The 21,690-nt window shown below is 34.5% G+C and overlaps 1 protein-coding gene across 1 annotated transcript in view; it reads left to right on the forward strand.

The window, feature by feature from the left end:
* Window positions 1-237: 237 nt before the first annotated feature.
* LOC126832493 (polypeptide N-acetylgalactosaminyltransferase 1) overlaps window positions 238-21,690 on the forward strand; it is an 84,640-nt gene continuing 63,187 nt past the window's right edge. Inside the window, exon 1 of the mRNA XM_056103359.1 lies at window positions 238-392. The gene's annotated coding sequence lies outside the window, so the exon portion shown is untranslated. The remainder of the gene's footprint in view (window positions 393-21,690) is intronic.

Genomic DNA, 21,690 nt, shown 5'->3' on the forward strand with positions numbered 1-21,690 from the left:
CGGAGGCTGAATATTACAAATATTCAGATTCATATTTCACCTAAGATAAAATAGCCCTTGAATATAAAACCATATTCATTAAAATTAGAGACTCGTGTAATATTACCGATTAACCAGTCGCTTATTGATGAATTGATTTCTTGTAAATAGACAGAGTTGCAGTTGTAGTAGTCTAGGGTAACCAGACAGACTAGTTAACCGAATGAAGTAATTAACACCGAGTCATGAAACTGACTGTGTGTGAGAGTAGTTTAGCGCGAGCCGTCCACGAGATAACAGTGTGCGAGATAAAGATCTAACACGTTTACGGTTACTACTGAATCTGTTACCCTATGAATAACGGTACGTGATTTATATTCCACTAGGATTATACCAGTATACCACAGTTACAGGTAAGTGTATTACGTAATATTTACCTATATTCACGTGATTGATCTATAGAACTGAAAGGTGTGTGAGTCTTTGATGATGACAGCTCACCGCCAATTGAACACATATCAATATTTTTATATAAAGTGTTTTCTCAGTAGTTTTCATGTATTTGCATTATGACAGTCCAGTTTAAGACGGTTTATAAATTATTGTCCGATTTTTTAGTAGGCTTACAATATCTCATTTGATTAATTCGATTATAATTTTCCGATAATAAAATAACCATTTAAGACTAAGGTTTTTTAAAAAACTAACGTTTCTTGTTAAAGAACTCCAAACGAATCAACGATGACAGAAATGTTTAGGCTAAAACGGGATAGCCAACACACTTTGTACCGACAATGATGACAATGTGATGGGACTATTCAATTTCTCAAATATTATGTTATAAATAGCCAACTTAATTGTCTAGGATCAACTTGGCGATCGCAACTCTGGGATACATTTACCTGTATTCGGAACAATTGTGGCACAAAATTTGATTCCAATATTGTTATATTGTTGTTCAGTATTATTTTGTTGATCCCCGGGCGTACATCGCCTATTGATTCCTTTTAGTTTTATGAATAAATCAACAAACATGCCCGTCTTGGGTCGATCTGTCGTTCTATTTTTATAAAGGATTTACAGGAATGTTTGTGCACGTGTGTTAATTAGGTGTTAATTATGAAATGGACGTGTATGTGCATATCAAGTTGATTGATATCAGTGCTAGAAGACTAATGGAATGGTACCAGTAGTTAGTTATTAGCGGTGTGTTTGTTTATCGACTGGGATGTGATTGACATTGTATTACAGTGAGTGACATTTGTCTGACTTGGTTATAGTTTTACATGCTATAGTTAATGATACATTAAGGTGTAGTACATTATTATATTTTTGTAACAGTTATACATGCTACCTTGACATAATAAATCTGTCCAAATTGGTTCTAATTGTTTTTAAGGTAAAGAATTTGTTCAAGTGTAAAATGCCAATTCAATTTTAAAATATTAAAACACAATTTACATGGAAGACAATCACCAAGTTTATTTATTTCGCATTACGTTTCAACAAGTTCCTTTTATACTTCTCTGACCACCTGATATCACTTGTCAGTTATATCAGTCACTCATTGAATGATATATGAAGTTTTATTTTGGTATTTGAACAGTTCTACATGCTGTAATTAATGATATATGAAGTAAATACATTGTTTTATTTTGTAACAGTTCTACATGACATAGTTCATGATCAGGGGCGGATTGGCCGGTCGGACAAAAAATGAAAAAAATAATTTTGTCCAATTCGTCTAAAAAGCCTTTTTCTGCTGAACATTATGGGGGGGAGGATATTTAACCATGGAGCGATGATGATCATGTTGTATGTGGCCGGTGGTTTTAACGGGCTGCCACACCATCATTGGAATCTAGAATGGGCTGGTATAATAGAATTTCTGGGTCGGGTGTGCTGGGTGTGGGCCGGAATTCGGAATCCTGCAATGGGGATTCCGAATTTCATCCGAAAATTTCATCGGATTCACCTGACACTGTCGCCCGCAAATTTAATAACTATTAAGTCACCTGCACCCTGTTTGTGGGGATACGCTAGAAACGTCTGCCGGTGGTTCGTAACTCCCCAAAAAATTCAATTTTAAGGCCTCAGCAAAATTTGATGATAGCTGGTCTGTTGGCTGAATATGAGTGCGAAACGATTTCCTGAGGCTGGTGTTAAACATTCCTTGACATTTTTATTAACTCGTTATTTTGACCTAAATTAATCGATTTATGAGCTATATTATTTGACAGAGATTATAATCAGATATGCCACCAAATCGCATATTTGGGTTAATTTTTCCCGGGGGGAAAGTCCCCGGACCCCCCTTCCAGGCTCCACGGTGAGTAAAAGGGGCCGCTCCGACGCGGGAGCCCGGGCCGGTTCCTGGCCCCAATCCGCCCCTGTTCATGATACACATAGTTGCAGTACTTTGATAATATTTTGTAACAGTTCTACATGCTACCTGCACGCACAATAAATCTAAATTTATTCCTAATGCTTTTAATTTCATAATTATATACGGAAAAAAAAATGTAGGTAAAGAATTTGTTCAAATATAAGAATTTCAAGTTGATTTCAAGGCAAGCTTTTCTTACTCTTCTCAGACCACCTGGTACCACTTGTCAGTTATAGCAGTCACTCATTGAAATCCTTATTGAAATGAAATGGGATTTAACATCCTACTTTTTTTTACACTAACCCGGTCAGGCTATAATGAAGATAATCATGCATCTCGAACTGTGTGCTTTCAGCGAAATTTTCCTTGGGCAAGGGATCTTTTATGTGCACTCCATCGTGTACTAGAGACCTCAGTTTTTCCTGACCCTATGTTTTGTACAAGGGTTTTATTGAAATAATGTATATAGTTAATAATGGTACATGTATTTAAATTAAGGTTAGATAATAAAATAATTTAATGTTGATAAATTATTAGAGAATATACATTAATTACACGGTTTATTGTAAGGCCACACAATACAATGGTTAATCAATAGGATATTATTATCTATTGTTGATGATGGTCAGGGAGTATTGGCTGTTACATCTGTTGATGATGATGGTGGTCAGAGAGCATTGAGTGATGATGGTCAGAGAGCATTGACTGTTACATCCCAGGTAAAGATGAGTAGAGGATTTTAAAGCCAGAATGTAGATGACACAGCAAACACCTGTAACAAAATTATCTAGTTGGTTGGGGGAGATAGAAAACTGTCTAGTTGGTTGGGTGATATAGAAAACTGTCTAGTTGGTTGGGTCATGGGTGATATAGAAAACTGTCCAGTTAGCTTTCTGAAGTAGATTATAAGTTGATTTGGGTATGTGTTATCAATAATTAATAACACGTTTTAATGTGCAAAACAGGGTATGATTGCTCTCTGTAGCACACCTAAAAACACTTATCATATCTTTAACAAATTCACATACATGTAAATAACCATTTCTGTTGTACTTTCAAAATTTCTTTTCCTGTCTCAGTATAGTTCTCCAAAATCTAATGAACAAAATTGTGTCTTGCGTTGAACACTATTTGTTTGCCTCAATCCAAGAAACATCTAAAACATCTTGATATAGTGTAAAATATCATTCTTGATGAGCATTATAAATCAACAATAATTAACATACATGTACATACACCTATTAATCATATTGGGCTAAATTAGAGCCTCCATTTATGCCAAACGCATCTGACGCTAGAATCCACAACATAGGATGACTAGCCCAATGTTGATTGATGCACTTAAAATTTCTCTTCCCATAACATCATATACCATACCGATCTTTTAGACAGTATTTCTTTCTTCAGAGGGGATGACGGTGGCTAAGTTGGTAAGACACTGGCTCGCTAGCCTGGAGGTCGGGTGTTTGATCCCTGTATTGGCCGAGAGAGTTCATCCAGATTTTCCGGCGTGGTTCTCCCTTGTCAGTGATGCTGAACGGAGAGCCTGACAAGGACAACTGTCTAGTCGTTCGGATGGAACGAAAAACCGAGGCCCTGTGTACACATTGGCATGCAAGTAAAAGATCCCTTGACAGTTGGAATTCGATATAAGAGTAGGCTGTAGTACCGCTGTCTGGGCAAAATTTTCCTCATAGCACACTGTATAGCGTATGCCCATCTTCATTAGTCCAGTTCAGAGCAAAACAGTAGGACGTTAAACCCCATTTTATTTCATTTTCATTTCACTTCCTTTCTTCAGAGACTTTCGCATTAAAAGATGGAATAGCATATTTCCTGAAATTTCAGACATAATGCATCTTCTGCAGGAAGCCATCATCATAGTTGAATGATTTCATTTTAATTAGCGCTAATTATCTTACGATGTAATTATGGTAATAAAATACGAGACAGCAACGTGTTATTATACGCATAAAAATTGACACAAAGGATTCCAACTTTATCGAAATTAAAAATTATATCGTGAAGCGTGAAGTCAAGATAATATGTGTTAATAATATTCCTCGGATAAAATAATTCTTAAAAACGGTAATGCAGTAATTAAATAAAGTAAGATGCGATGGATTCTGTGAGCTTGTAATTTTAATTATTGAAGAATGAATCATCTGTTTATTTCATTCTCTCTTTAATTAGCGAGTTCAAGTCATTACTTCATTAATTACACTTGTTTTAGATATAATAAAATTATCTATTAATTATTGTAACCAATTAAACACAGTGTAAAATTTATCATATAAATACACAAAATATAACAAGTTGTACATGTACACACAGCAGGAGGTTGTACATTTACACATGCCAGGAGGTTGTACATTTACATACACCAGGAGGTTGTATATTTACATAAACCAAGTTGAACATTTACACTCGCCAGGAATTTGAAGTGCAAATATATCAAGTGAAAAATGTATTACTTATAAACAGTGTAATATTAGGCCTACATAAAAAAGAAACAATATACATGTATTGTGATATATGATCACTGTATGGTGATATAAGAACAATGTATGGTGATATATGAACAATGTATTGTGGTATATGAACAATGTATTGTGAAATATGAACAATGTATTGTGGTATATGCACAATGTATTGTGATATATGAACAATGTATTGTGATATATAAACAATATATTGTGATATATGAACAATGTATTGTGATATAAGAACAATGTATTGTAATATAAGAACAATGTGTTGTGAAATATGAACAATGTATTGTGATATATGAACAATGTATTGTGATATATGAACAATGTATTGTGATATAAGAACAATGTGTTGTGATATAAGAACAATGTGTTGTGATATAAGAACAATGTATTGTGATATATGAACAATGTAGGGTATGGAATGAGTTTATCTTTCAATAACATTGCTGATCCTTCTTAATGTTTTGCGTTATTTTTTTGTGGTTTTACAAACTGTATATTGTCTGGTATGAAACCTCTGTAAAATTATCTCCCACTTCCCTGTTAAAATAATAACCCATGACAAATTTCTTAAATATCCTTTTAATGTTTCTAGTTTACATGTTGAATAAAAAAAAAATTGAGAAAGAAAGAAAAGTGAGAGTTTTAAAAATAATTGAGGTTTAATTATATCAGGCTGCTAAACAAATAACAATAAAACATGATAAATTGCACAGAAAGATTTTCCCAGATTCGAATAAACGTAGGAAACAGATGATCACTGATAAAGAGTTTAACTTGGATGGCAGTAAATTACCCAGGGAATATGGAAATTTGTTATAATATTGTTATAATGGCCAAGACAAACAATAAATAATGGATTCAGTTGTCCGTCGTTCACTGAAACAATAAACTAAAAGTTGAACAGGATGATTTTTACTGGAATTATCAGACTGGTTAATACGATATGCAGAAGTGATGTCACAGGCAAATATATACATATGCATTTTGTATTATTATTATTATTATGTATCGAATTTCTATAGCGTTGCATTTATAACTGTGAGTTATTTCTAAATGGTTAACAAATATAGGTTTAACACATGTAGTTCTTATACTTTTATGAAGGGTCTTTTAACCCCAAATCTTATGAAGGATGAATAAACCTTCTCTTATATCAACGTAAAGTCTGTTTTTGTACTGCTGTTGAGCGGTGATTTTTAAATATCTATTAATGCCTACTCTATCTGTCGACATCATCGTTTGATCCAGCACAATCTGATTAAAATACAGATCTATATTTCGTTTTGTTTTCTTATACTTTCGATGTCCTCTACTACATGAAAATCTGACCAGTTGTAGTGGGAGGTTGCGTCAGAGGTTATACGAGCGGCTTTTAACCCTATGTTAGACATTTGATTAATCAATCAGAGTTGATGTTTCTAGTGGGTTACACACAGTTCCGTGCAGCTCTCACCAAAACCTCGACTTAACAGGCCGTTTTATTGGCTATCCCCTCACATCAATAAGAACGTGAGTTATATAACAACTTTTCCAGATCCTAGTGTAGTAAAGACAAGTAAAACAAAATTTTGAACTATAAAAAACGAAACGAAATAGGATCTGTGTTTTAACCAGATTTGATCCAACAGTTACACAGATCGACCAGCCTGTCGATGATCCAGCCCCTGCTACTCTTTTAAGGGATTGTATCTGGGGTATTTCCAGATCAATTACTTAATGCCATTAAAACAATTTTTCTGAAATCTAGATAAATTTACATCAGTATCAGCAAACATAGATGATTTAAGATGTATTATGTAAGAGCTAAATCTGCCTATTGCAGGGCGTTCATTTGACTTCATATCTTATATACACTATTAATTAGATATTTATTCACATGATCAACTCTCTAGAACATCTGATGATTGTGATTTTGAACAGATTGAAACACAATCACCATTTAATTATATTATTTGAAAGTGGATAATCAAGACTTTGTTTTTTATCGGTAGCAATAAAAATCAAGACTACAAATTGTATTTCGGTTAAGAATTTCTTGGTAACAAGTGTCTCTAAAATTTGTTTATCATGTATTCTATTCTTCTAACAGTGATGACTTTGCTGAGAATAAAGTAATTTGAATGATATTTTAGATATATTTATTACTGATTATCTATTTTTAAACTATTATAGCAATAACGGTCAGCTCTTTTTATCTAATTCTTACATTATGTTAAGCAGATTATAAAACTTCAGTTTCTAATCTTTTACACAAATAACAGATAAATTTGTTGAATTGTTGAATAACATTCTGTTATTCTGTTGACATTAATTGATAATGAAACAGATCTGTTAAAAATCTGTCCGTCTATATTGCAGTAACTCGGATAACCAATGTTGATTTTCATTTCTACTTGTTGATGTGGTTTCATTTGCCAAGTTAAAAGATAAAATCTTATAAAAATATTTTGATTTCCCCAGATTTTAGTTTCTAAGTTAAAAGATAAAATCTTGTAAATATATTTTGATGTCTCAGATTTTATGTTTTAAAATAAGCGAAATGAGCGAAAGATTTTTACACCTTGGTGAAAACATTTACCTGTCTGTTTAATCAGAGGTTTATAAATAATCCTAGTTACAGGGGTACATGTGGTGTATTTAAAGGAACTAAACCTCAAACTCAATATTTTCCATAATATTCAAAATTAAAAACACAATTAGAATTCAGTATTGGTTGTGTATGGTTTCGAGTGCCATGTGAACGAAGAAAAACATTTCCTACAAGACAATGGCATAATTATTAATGGCTGATTCATAAATGAAAATTAAAAATGATAATAAAAAAATCATAGAACGGACTAAGCAGGTAAAAAGGTTCAATTTCACCAAATATTATTGATTAGAAATGAAAATATTTTTTTTAAAAATAGAATATAAATCACTTTATATTATACATTCATGTTACATTAATATATGATTTTAGACCCATTGTTGTATTTACAGTAAATATCTTTCTTTACCTGACTGGGTTTTATATCTTACATCAGGTGAAAACATTAATTTTATGTTTAAATATCATTCTCAATTAAAGTCGCTGTTCAGACAATATCTAATCTTATCCACATTTTAAAACTTTAAAAAGTTTCGACCTGTTGTAAGTTTGGTACATTGTTTTTTATAATCCCTGCTAAAGTGTACATTTGAGAACTTTTAACATTTTTGATCCATTTGAAGTTTACATTGGTTTCTATTGTTTACATGCCACCACTAAAATTAAATAAATATTTAAAAAATAACAGAAATAAAAATGTTTGACAGAATGAACTACTTTACACAAATAAATTATCCCCCAGAAAGTAACAGGTATTATCCCCCAGAAAGCAACACATCTCAGGAATGAATGAAGGAAATGGGTTTTAACATCCTGATTGTCTGCAAAGGTCTCCTGTAACCCTCTCTCTCTCTCTCTCTCTCTCTCTCTCTGTGTCTCTCTCTGTGTCTCTCTCTCCTTCTCTCTCTCCTTCTCTCTCTCTCTCTCTCTCTCTCTCTGTGTGTCTCTCTGTCTCTCTCTCTGTCTCTCTCTGTGTCTGTCTCTCTCTCTCCTTCTCTCTCTCTCTCTCTGTGTCTCTCTCTCTGTCTCTCTCTCTGTCTCTCTCCCTGTCTCTCTGTCTCTCTCTCTGTCTCTCTCTCTCTCTCTCCTTCTCTGTCTCTCTCATACTTTATATAAAACTTCTCAGTACAATAACTGAAGATGAGAACAACCAAAACCAAAGTTTCATACCAGAAGAAAAACTCGAGAAATCTGCTGCGTACATATTTACATGTTTTTTGGTGAATTGTGTTGAAACACTTAGCTGATATTTTTGTGAATATGATCTGGTAGAATAAATGGTTATCTTAGCCAGAAGAAGTGAAACTCATTAACGTTTTTTTTATTTTCTTGTATCGAGTTCGAGAGACCGACCTTCTGAGAAAATGATGCTTTTAACAAAAACTGAGGTTGAAATAGCGATCAATGTTTCTGCTTTGTTTGCGGATTGTATTTTGAGAAGAAAAATATCGAAAATAATGTGCCTGTCATATTTAAGTGCGAGGAAGCGCTAATAAAAGAAAAACAACCAATTTTGATTTAAACCAATTTTTACACTCTTACAAAAATATTAGCCAAGTAAAATGTTGCATGTAATTGTATTGCATAGAACTGAGACGTGTATGTTCCAGTTCAATACTAATGTCATTGAAACAACTTATGTTAAATTTGATTGGATGAAAAATTGTGTTTAAAGTTTTACTGTTCTGCTCCGGCTGGGCTAATTAAGACTGGCATACACCATGCAGTGTGCTACATGTATAAGGGAAATTTTGCCCAGACAGTGGCGCTATGGCCTCCTACTTTTATATATCAAATTCCAACTTCTCTACCAATGTAAGCTAATGATAATGGCACTGTCAAATGAAATACATGTAAATTATTATTATTCAATAATGGTTAGCGTGCGCGCCCTGTATCATAAAGTCTGTCATTGAGTTGACTGGTGTGGTTTCGAATCCCCGGTTGTACGTGACAAGGAGTAGGGTCGCTTGTGCAACATCGTGGTTTTTCTCCGGGTCCTCCGGTTTCCTCCCACCGCTAAAGACCCCTACGCGCAAGCGAATTATTGAAATGACCTAGTTTGTGTCGAGTGGACGTTAAACCCCATTTCTCTCTCTCTCTATTATTCAAACCAAAGATCAATAAAAGTTTCTGTAATAATAACTTTCTACTCTTGATAGAATAGAATATATTTAATTCTGATTGACGATACACGTAAATGATGTTAAGGGAATTCTGATTTATAGATACATGTACGCGTAGATGTGAATATAAACAGTTATTTCACAGTGTTTAAACAAGCTGTCAACTGTTCTGCAAAATTCTCCCCTGAGGCAAGATCAATTCATTATTGAACTAAAGAAATAAGTTTAAATAAGTCGTCCTTCTCGTTTTTCGCCTCAATCATTAAATTGAAAACGAACCCCGATGCGTCTCCATTCATACCCTCTAAATAGATACATTCATGCAAATAGTTCACGAAGGAACGACAAAGGAAAAAAAACTCCAATCCTTGGTTAAAAACGTGAAAATACTTTCCCTTTGTTGCCTCGGTTACAGATTTGTTGTAAGTCGTTGAAGCACGATAAAAAGGGTTTATATGGCCCTGCACTTCTTCTGTGTTTGGGAAATATTGAAAATCGTTGATGCGTGAAATAGAGTGATTGTTCGGGAGTAAATAATTGTTTAGCACGTAGCATAATGGCCGTATTATCCTCTCACACCTGTCAGAGAAAATGCTACGGCTGTCGAGGACAAATGTTCTGTCTGCAGGCCGTCACATAAATGTCGAAATACGGAAACAAAGAAGGAAATTTTATGTCTAGATATTGCGTGCGAATGTTTCAATTTTTAATGATGGTTTGAATCGTATTTGGATAATAATTGCTGGTGATTTGGTGCAAGACCTTTTCACAAGGTTTGCCTCATCACATAAATGTTAAAATCGTCTTAGAGTCGAATAATTTGTCACAAAGGTCGAATGCAAATTTTTTTCAATCAATGATTTATTAATTTGCTTCAGAACAAATAGAATATTTATAAAAATTTGACGAGTATGAACAGATGTCATGTACAATAACATCAAATGATTTAAATATAAAAATTTTATGACACAAAATCATGGAAGAGCCTAAATACTCTCTCTCTCTCTCTCTCTCTCTCTCTCTCTCTCTCTCTCCCTTCTCTCTCCCTGTGTGTCTCTCTCTGGATGGTTATAATAAAGATTGGAATTGTACATGGTGAATTGATGACATCCCAGGTGGACCCAAATATGATGTACCATCCATTTTTCAAGCAATGTATTTTCATTTTCTCGGGCACAAACATCAGAAACCATATATCATAGAAACGTATATGTATAATTGTCAAAAATAAACAGCTTTGGGAAAACTCATTTTAGTTAATGTTCATGATTGATTCATTCTGAAAATTCAGGTGACAAAGAATATGTTCAGGTAAATAGCTTAAGCCCCACCCCCTGCCCCACCCCCTGCCCCACCCCCCTATTGTGTTCTCTTCATGTTCTACAATATCTTGTAGTTTTTTCAGACAAGTAATGTTACTGAGTACAATAAGGTTTTATAGTAGAACCATCCTGTTAATAATTTATGTTATTGTATAAAACAGCAGGATGAATGATGAACATCAGTCATTGTTCAAAACATTTAATTGATTCAAATTTCTATTCACATATTACTTTTAATATGATTTTTATCAAACAGAATTTCAGATTTTTTTTGTTTCCTATAGCAATAAGTCTCAATTCTATTTATGGGAGAGATACATGGGGAAGGGTGGGGTGGGGAGGTTATTGGTGTTCCTTGCCTTAAACCTTAACCATAAGACTATAGGACTCTTAACCATAACATTGGTCTCTTTGTATGTGCTATAAATCTGTTAAAACATATAGGACCCAGGGAACATTAGACCCTGACCCTTAGAAACTATAGGACGCTGAAAATACAGCAATATCATCAATTATTTCCAATATTTCAGATTTAATACTGTAAAAAAAAATTTTTTTTTTCAATAAATGTCTATAATTAAAAAGAAGCCAACTAGAATTGAAAAAAAAACAAAAAACATTATTGGTTTCAGTATTAATTCAGAATTTATCTAAAATAAATCTGTTAAATCTCCACTAACAAGCTGGAAAAGTTACTCGAAGTTAGGTTACAGATAGATCTCTACTGCTGTCGATGTAATCGGGATGCTGTTGACAGACTCTGTTACTGTGGTCATTATTATATAACACATAGTCATGCACCATTATTAAAATCACACCTTTTAACTCTTGTAAACAAAAAGGTGCCGGGGAGGGAGGGGGTGTCATTAAGTCAACTGGCATGGTTTCGATTCCCCGGTTGTATGTGACAAGGAGTAGGGTCGCCTGCCCAACCTCGTGGCTTTTCTCCTGGTCCTCCGGTTTCCTCCCACTGCTAAAGACCCCTACATGCAAGCGAATTTTTGAAATAAAATTGAACTATATGTTAGTCCCAAAATGACCTAGTTTGTGTCAAGTGGATGTTAAACCACATCTCTCTCTCTCTCTCTCTCTCTCTCTCTCTCTCACACTCTCTCTCTCTCAGTAAACAAAAGTGGGAGAAATGTATTTAAATATCTTAGTTAAATTGGTTGTTTAACAGTAATTATAAATGACTGTTGATGACAGTCCACAATCAACACCAGATAGTCGTAATCTGAAAAAGAAGGACCCTACATGTAAATTAAACCCCATCTCATTTCAATTCATTTCCTTATCTGAGTGGATTTTGCTCAAATCTGTTTTGTGTGCAGGATTGAGCAGAGAGTTTTTAATAGAAGGGAAATTTGTCGAGAAGATTAATAATGAAAGGGTGTCGTTTTTCACAGGGATAAAGTTTAAAGGGGTGAGAGACAAGGGCTTGTCAGAATCCAGATCGTACACAGATAGTCAAATAAATTGAACCAGACGACAATGGAAAGGATTTTTTAAGAGGCTCTGTGTCGCTTCCATTTTGTGTTCACAATAAAGAAATATTAGGGGTCATGTTTTTAAGGGGTTCAACTTTGACCCTAGTTGTCAGATTGATACAAGTCAGTTTAGTCAAGTATGTGTTGTATCAGCTGGTGTACATTTAAATGAAGAGTTTCGCAAGTCCGACAGATGGATGGAGGTACATGTATTATCATTAACGTAAATTTTAAATGGATGGATTTATTATCATTAACAGAAATTTTAAATGGATGGATTTATTATCATTAACGTAAATTTTAAATGGATGGATTTATTATCATTAACGGAAATTTTAAATGAATGGATTTATTATCATTAACGGAAATTTTAAATGAACTGTTGTTTTTGAGTGCTAAGGTGAGTTTAGAATACTTCCTTGGCTGTCTGTTAATCCAATCCTACACGATCAAAGTTTTGGTAAAAGTCAGAAGTATTATCTAATCAACTAGGTTTGAAAGGCTGTGTACCGGTACCTTTTATTTTCTCATATAAAAATCACTGCATGTTGTTTTTTTTAAACAATATTTACTCACAGAAACTGGATTGGAGAACAGGCAGAAGCATCTGCATTCCTGAGACAATTTCTAATTTTTATGATTTAATTTTAGGTAGAATACAGTCTACTCAAATTGATTATTTAAAGTAGCTAAGTCTCTAACTTAATATCATCCAAAGTCTTACAAGTTGAAAACACGAATTAATTGTCAATTCTAATCAACATTGATGATGTGATCTTACCAGGAAAAGGTAGGCTTCTGATATCCAATATTTAAGACAAAATAAACATTTTACCATTTTAAATTAAGAGTCAAAACGGAAACAATTGAATGTAAATCAGTTTATATACAATCAGATTACATTATTATATGCGCTGCGACCGATTTGGGTCAATTTCTAGGTCCCAAATATTAGCGATTTAGCTCCTTTAACATTCAACATCAATAGTAGATAATCTTCCATTTGGGATTAAATCAGATTTACAAGAGGCCCATCAAAATATTTTATCCAAAACTTATGGGTGGCACTGGCTTGTTAATATATATATTGTGTTCATGGGGCACCGAACCAGCTTGGATTTAAATTGATTTAAAAAGAAGTAGGGTCGCTTGTTCAACCGTGTGGGTTTTCTCCAGGTCCTCCGGTTTCCTCCCACTGTTAAAGACTCCTACGCGCAAGTGAATTATTGAAATAAAATTGAACTATATGTTAGTCTTGAAATGACCTGGTTAGTGTCAAGTGGATGTTAAAGCCTATTTCTCCGACAAAATAATAATAAAAAAAACTACATTAATTAAGAGTTTAATAAAGAGTTGGTCATTCTTGCTATAATAATTCAAAAATAGATGATAAAAAAAGAAAATATTGAAAATTTCAGCCAAATTACTTCATTCTGAGTCAAATTATCACTTTTTATTGTTTTGACAAGATGTGTGCATAGTGGAATTAGCGCACTGGTATATTTGGGACTTAGCCTCACTTTCCCATTTTTAGATTAAATTTTGAAATGGCAAACTGTTCTAATCTAGTTAATATTGCGAGTATCCGATGCCATCGAGAGTTGATTGTGATCTTGTTTTGTTAATAAATATGTAATTAATAGTTTAAATAACATTTCAGGCCTAAAAAAAAGACCTGCAATAGGCAGATTTAGCTCTTGCATAATGTATGTTTAAATTAATATGTGCTTTTTAGACCTATTTTTGTATATTTTGAAGATTTTTAAGAATAGAGCCGTACCCTCTTTAAAACATGTGCGACAGTTTTATACAAATGAAGCAATATTCCTGAAATAGAACATAATACAAATTATCAAATTCTTGATTTGTAAGCTTTTTATCAGGAAACGCAGAGGAAGGTGTTTTTCTTTTTTGAAAAAAAACCCAACTTCCTAGATATTTTAATAATAGCATATGTTAAACATTTAATTCGAGTTTTCACATGTGTAGAAATTATTTTGTTAGAACTACCATGTTTTCCTTCCGTATTACTTCCGCACGTGTTTCAAACGGTCAATTCTTCTGGAATAACTACCTCTCGCCCTTCGTATATAAACGTACCGCATGTGGTAACGCTTAAATTACGCCACATTTATATAATAACGTCTTTCCTCTAATTATTAAATAATAATTGGAAGAAAATGTCATTTTACCGAACATGAAATGTTTCTAGTTTCCAGACTTCCACTTTTATCTGCATTTGTTACAATTTATCAATTTATTTTCCACTTTTTATCAAAGGCTGAAATTTGATCAAAATGTCGAAAATAATTTCGAGAAAAATTGAAACAGATGTATATTTTTTTTTTCTGTTGATATTTACGAAGTTAAATTTAACTGATACTCGTGAATAACATTCTGTCGTGTCTACACCCAGCGTAAATTAAAAAAATATGTGACCCTGAAAATTTGTTTGTTGAATTGTTATCCGTGACATAAATTTGGTTATGGAAGCAGGTAAAATTTTAAAACCTGATAAATGAAATGAAATGAAATGGGGTTTAATGTCCTACTGTTCTGCTCCAACTTGGCTAACGAAGGGGGCATATGCTATACCGTATGCTATGAAGGAAATTTTGCCCGGGCAGCGGCACTATGGCCAACTCTTATATCGAATTCCAACTGCCAAGGGATCTTTTACATGCACGCCAATGTATACACATGTCCTCGTTTTTTTGTCCCATCTGAATGACTAGACAGATAAAGATATAGATGTACATGTATGTAGGAACTAAACAAATTTCAGGTTTTTGATATGACAGTTTTAATTAAAAGATCTGTTTGTGATGCCATAAGTTTTAAAATGGAAATGATGTGGGGTTTAACAGCCTACTTTTCTAGAATATTAAAGACACCCATGCCAGAAATTTTAGCCTGACCACCAATTCTTCGTCGATTCCAACTTTCAAGCCTCCTTTATGTGTACGTTAAACCCCAATTTTTAATCCCCTTCAAACAACTAGATACTATTACTTGTTGGGCTCTCTGACCTGCATCACTAACAAGGTCAACCAGAGGTACTTTCTCAATCTATATCAGGATCGAACCTGGTACCTTCTGGTAATTAGCGGAACCAGCACCTTATCCACTGAGCCATCGTGGCCCCTAATTTTAAAATATGTATATAAGTGTATTGGCTACAAAAGTTGTGAAAAAAAAAGACAGCGCCTTATATACATGTACTCACCGAGAAAAGCGATGCCTATGTTTTAAATATTTATTGAATGTATTGGCTACAAAAGTCGAGGAAAAAGGCCAGCATCTTACTCGCTGAGAAAAGTGGCTCCTAAGTTTTAGATATTTTTTTAAATCTTGGCTACAAAAGTCAAGCAAAAAAAAAGCCAGCACTTAATAATTACTCTCTGAAAAAATCGACTTCTAATTTTATTAATATTTATTAAAATGTATTGGCCACCAAAAAGTTGAGTAAAAAAAATCCAGTGCATTACTCACTGAGAAAAGTGGCTTTAATTTTAAATATTTATATAAAATGTATTGACTACAAAAGTCGAGAAAAAGAAAGATTTGTGATGTATAAATTACAGGAGAATGTTGATAAGTACGACCATTTGACAATAATGGCATAGATAAATAATGTTTTTATTTGTGAAAACTTTCTAATCAACTTCATGACATGTTGATTTATCAAGTTTTTTTCCGCATGGAGGTTATCACGTGGAAGCTGGGTTAGATTTTAATGAGGTATATTGCCGTGATATTTTACAGCACATCTGGTCTATTAAAGATTTGTAATTTATTTCGGGTGGAATTTAATTGATGTATATTAGCTGATAGAATGTTGGTACATGGTTAAAATAAAATGAAGGGTTTAACACCCAACTGATCAGCTCTGACTGGGATAATGAAGGCAGGCATACGCCATACAGTGTGCTATGAGGAATATTGTCCCCAGACAGCCTACTCTTATATCAAATTCCAACTGCCAAGGGATCTTTTACTTGCACGCTAATGTGTACATGGGATCTCAGTTTTTCATCTCATCCAAATGACTATACATCGTCCCTTGCCAGCCCCTCTATCCTGTATGGAAACTAAAACGTTAAACCCCATCCAAGCCTTATCAAGTAAACTTTGTTAAATGGCCAGCGAATATTTTTGTTCCAGTTTTAAATCTGAAAGCTTTTACAGAATTCTACTGTAGTATTTTAGTATAGAAGACCTTGAAACCAGATGTTTTTATCGTTAAGCCTGGAGAAGAGAAGGAGGAGGGGGGTAACACACAACTATAAATTCTGTTTCTCGTTACAAGAATTAATGATGATGATGTTTGTCTAATTAGTATTTTAAGGTGTTCCACATGTCGACTTCACACCCCTGGTAATACTCAGTCTGCTATCATCATTTATTTTATATCATTGCCAGTCTGCTTCCCCTTTAACCAGTTTAAATTCCATTAACACCTTCCTGTATACCTATAAGAGAGAGATAGAGAGAGAGAGTGGGGGAAAGAGAAAGTAAGAGAGAGAGAGAGAGAGGGGGAGAGAGAAAGAAAGGGAGGGGGAAAGAGAAAGAAAGGGAGGGAGAGAGAGAGAGAGGGGGGAGAGAGAAAGAAAGGGAGGGAGAGAGAGAGAGGGGTTCTAAGTCCATTCCACTGGACGCAAACTAGGTCAGAGAAAACCCACATGATTAAGTGGTTAGCGCTAAATGATAAGGTCAGCTCTATTTTTCTTCATAGGTCACGAGATGTAAACAGAGCTAGCCCTAATAGCAACCCTAACCCTAACTATGGACTTAGCCCAATGCTTACCCTAACCCTAACCTACAATCTCGCCAACAATCACGTGCCCTAACCTTATTTACAACTCCGCGACCATGACAAAAATTGAGCTGACCTTAACAAATAGATTTAGCCATGATTAGACAGTTGACCCTACTTCTTGTCATGTATGGGTGTGGAATCGAAACCCATTGCACTTGATTTAACGACGGATCGTATAATGTAAAGCATAGGCGATAAACCATTTGGACATACACCGCTCCTTTAAATTCGTTAATTGTCTAGTTTGAAACAAAAAACGTGTATTATTAATCATTTGACCAGTCAGACAGCTCTTACAAGAGATGATATATTACAGTTCGTTAGACGATGTATGTGTTGATGCAGGTACATGTTATTAATTATAGAGTGTGTGTGTGTGTGCATGCGTCTGTTTTATTTTAACCACAAACTCTGACCATAACACATGTCTGTTGACTTGTGAACTCACTAATGATATTAGCAGCTAATTTATTAACGGGTTGTAATGATGAATGGCCGCTAACTTCAGCCACAACCCCATTCACTTTACGCTTCATTTATCATTAACACTTCTGCTTCCAATTAATCATTAACGTCTGCTTTCATAACTACCTCCCCTTAAAAATACAGGTAACGGAAGTTTACTGAAATAATAAGGAGGTATTTGGAGGAGGAGCAGGGTAAATTAACTGACGATAATTGGGAATTCTCGTAAAAAAATCCACCAGATATATGTAACAGATGTGCAATAAAAGCAAGAGAGGGAAGGGGTTTCACATCTCATCAACACAAACTAGGTTATTTTGGGACTGACATATGGTAACTTGGAGATCGAGAGCATGCCTTGCCACTTGACTCAGTGACAGACCTTAAGATATATTAATACATGTAGCTACACTGACAAACTGTTGACGCCTGAATGACCGGCAAAAATTGGAAAGTGACAGATTTTAAAATTGCCAACCCCACACAGAAGACCAGCGGGACGTCACAGAGCAGTTCTGTGGTTGTGGAACTTGGGTACCGGTCATCAAATGAAAAAGATAAGGCTGTGGTTTTCAGTGGATGAAAACATTTTGATTATCAGAATTATATAAATTTACAATGTATGTATTTTCCAACCTTTCCTTTAAATGTTCAGAATACCTGAATGATCATCACATACTATTATGACACATTTTGATTGTAGACGACATGATTGCAATATAACATATTCTGTATGGTTTAGAAACTTTATTTCGTGTTACAATAACATGTATAAATAAAAGAGGGAGATGGACCGGTAATTAATCAATTAGTTAATCAATTAGTTAATCAATTAGTTAATTATCCACCATTAGACTTGTTTTCCTGTTTATAGTAATTTGATCTACTAGATGTATCAAACGTTATTTACATTCAATACAAACACAGCAATATAACTTGTCTTAATCTCATCTCATCTTCTCTTTCTATCAGACAATTTAATAAAATGGTTAATTTGCCTTCCAGACACCAGAGACCAGCATATGACTAATGTCTCATCAGCACAATACTTTGGTTACTTTGAGACTAACATATGGTTAATGTATCATCAACACAATACTGTGGTTATTTTGACCAGCTTCAATCCCCCTCCCTCCACCACTCCAACCTTTACCTCACATACCCATCCCACCACTACTTCCACTCCCACAATTGCGATCTCAACCATCTCCATCCCCCCCACCACCACCAGCCCCCTCATCCGTCTCCACCACCTTCCCACCGTCCCTTACTCCATCTACCACCCCAATGTTCCTACCTCCCCCACCCCGTTTACCAACCTTCCTCCACCCCCATCTGTCATCTCCATCTCCATCTCCACCCTATCCCACACCTCTTCCCCCCACCTCCATCTCCACCTCCCCCCCCCCCCCGCACCAACATCCCCCACAAAACCCACAACCACAACCAACACAACACAACCTCAACCTTTCTACACCAATATCATGTAACATCGCTACAGGAAGTAAACAACTTCACTGACTGAGTGATCGAATACAATATTCAAAACCACCAGAATAAAATTTCACAATAATCCTGTTTTTTTTATGAATTCCATTGGTGTGGATTACTAAGTATGTTCCGAGCGAATATATCTGAATATTGATGGGATGGAGAGATGCTTGGTTTCAATCCATCATATTAGACATGTAATTTGTTAAACATGAAGCTAGGAGAAAAACACACCAACATGTTGTATGTGGTCTTCACATCAATAATAAAATTTGATTCCTGCGATTCTCCTGCGATTCCAATCGCGATTCTATCTCTCATCTTAAAAGGAGAAAATGGATTTAATGTTCACTTAGAGCATCTATGACATCTTTGCAATTACTGTCCTGCGATTCCACACCGATTTTTATCTCTCTTCTTAAAAGGAGGAAAATGGGTTTAATGTTGATTTAGAGCATCCAGGACATTAAAACAGGATACATCTAGATAAATACACTTATAATTGGCTCTAATCTATGGCTTATATCAGTGAGAATTTTATTCTCTATTGTCATAAGGTATGTCATTGAGTCAACTGGCATGGTTTCAATTCCCCGGTTGTACATGTATGTGACAAGGAGTAGTGTTACCTGTCAAACCTTGTGGGTTTTCTCTGGGTCCTCTCACTGCTAAAGACCCCTACGTGCAAGCAAATTATTGAAATAAAATTTAACCATTTGTTAGTCCCAAAATGACCTAGTTTGTGTCAAGTGGAGGACCCAGAGAAAACTGACAGGTGACCCGACTCTTTGTCACATACAACACAACCGGGGAATCAAAATCACACCAGTTGATTCAATGACAGACCTTATGATACTGCACACACTTGCTATCCAACGGCCCCCCAAACAATTTAGAAGCAGCTATTTGTACTGCTGTAACACACTATAAGTTGAGTAGAACAAAACATCCATAAATTAAACATTTAAAACACTAAAAAGGTTTTGGACCACAGCAGCAGCTTTTTGTACTGATGTAATACAAGATAAGTTGAGTTCTGTTTTGTTTTTTGTTTTCTTGACAAGTTGAAGACTGAACAAGGTAATATGATATTTTGTAGATTTAAAGATAAAATCATCTCAGGTAAACAACTCGTTAGTTCAGTTGAGTGATGCTAATTAAAGGTGTTGATACTACGCTTATTTTACCTGCTGAAATATGAAAAAGAAATGAAAATAGAATATGGGGTTGACAAGTAAGATAAACTACTGCCTTTTTAAACTACAGTATTTTTATAAACCTTGAACCAGACAGCAAGACCTTGTTACTGTATAGGCTTACTATCATGTTTGAAACCAATTCTCTTTCACTCTTTTCTTTTGTCGGAAGGAAATATGTGGTGTCCTGTGTATTGATTGTATATCTGGGACACCAAGATTGTTCTCCCCTGTGGTGTCTGGAGTTTATATATACTTCCTAGCTACTGACAAGGGGGTGGGGGGGGAATTCCCTTTGACTTTCTTGGTATGAGTATATGAATTCCTGTCACACTTACAACTAATTAATGCCACTGATTGTCTTCTACAATTTTTTACAATATTCCATTGATCCACACTAAGTTGTACTCAGATTGATTATTTAACAAAACCAAACTGAAATATCAATACCGGTAATAGATAATCTCCCAGTTTGGTTTCAGTCGGATTAAAAAGGGAGTCTCATAAAAATTTACCTAACATTGATATTTTATTTTGCTCGATTGCTTTGTTTTCATCCTCTTTGTTTAAATCTTGAATAAAATTGAACCAGTTTTACTGATATTCGTTTTGGATATTAAACTTCTACATTATTGTAGTTTTACCAGGGATTTAAAATCCCCCAAATGACAATCAGTTCATTTAATTTTTTTTAATAGTAAAATACAAGGCATATAATTGGTAAAATACAAAGGGTAAAATACAAAGACGGTACTATTGGTAAAATAGAAAGGGTAAAATACAACAAGGGTATTATTGGTAAAATACAAGGGGTACTCTTGGTAAAATACAACAAGGGTACTATTGGTGAAATACAGAGGGGGTACTATTGGTAAAATAGAAAGGGTAAAATACAAGGGTATTATTGGTAAAATACAAGGGGTACTATTGGTGTATTACAGAGAGGGTACTATTGGTGAAATACAGAAGGGGTACTATTGGTAAAATAGAAAGGGGTAGTATTGGTAAAATAGAATGGGTAAATACAGTGGGGTATATACTATTGGTAAAATTATAAAGTGTACCATCACATGTACATAACCTGCAATATAAATTATATACCATGCTATAGTTATAGATACATTACTATAGACTATAAAGTGAAAGTTGGCATGTAAACTGTTTATAATTCTATCAACACTAACAGGTATTACAGCTGATCAGGATCACTGGTATAGGATTAGATATACTTTATACAGGTTTATGTCTGGCCACTAGTATAGGATTTAACAGGTATTAAATGATTTATAACACAGTGATGATGTAATTGCCAGGATTTAAACAGGTAAAGGTGT

The sequence above is a fragment of the Patella vulgata genome, chromosome 9, assembly GCF_932274485.2.
Source record: "Patella vulgata chromosome 9, xgPatVulg1.2, whole genome shotgun sequence".
Classification (NCBI taxonomy): Eukaryota; Metazoa; Mollusca; class Gastropoda; family Patellidae; genus Patella; species Patella vulgata.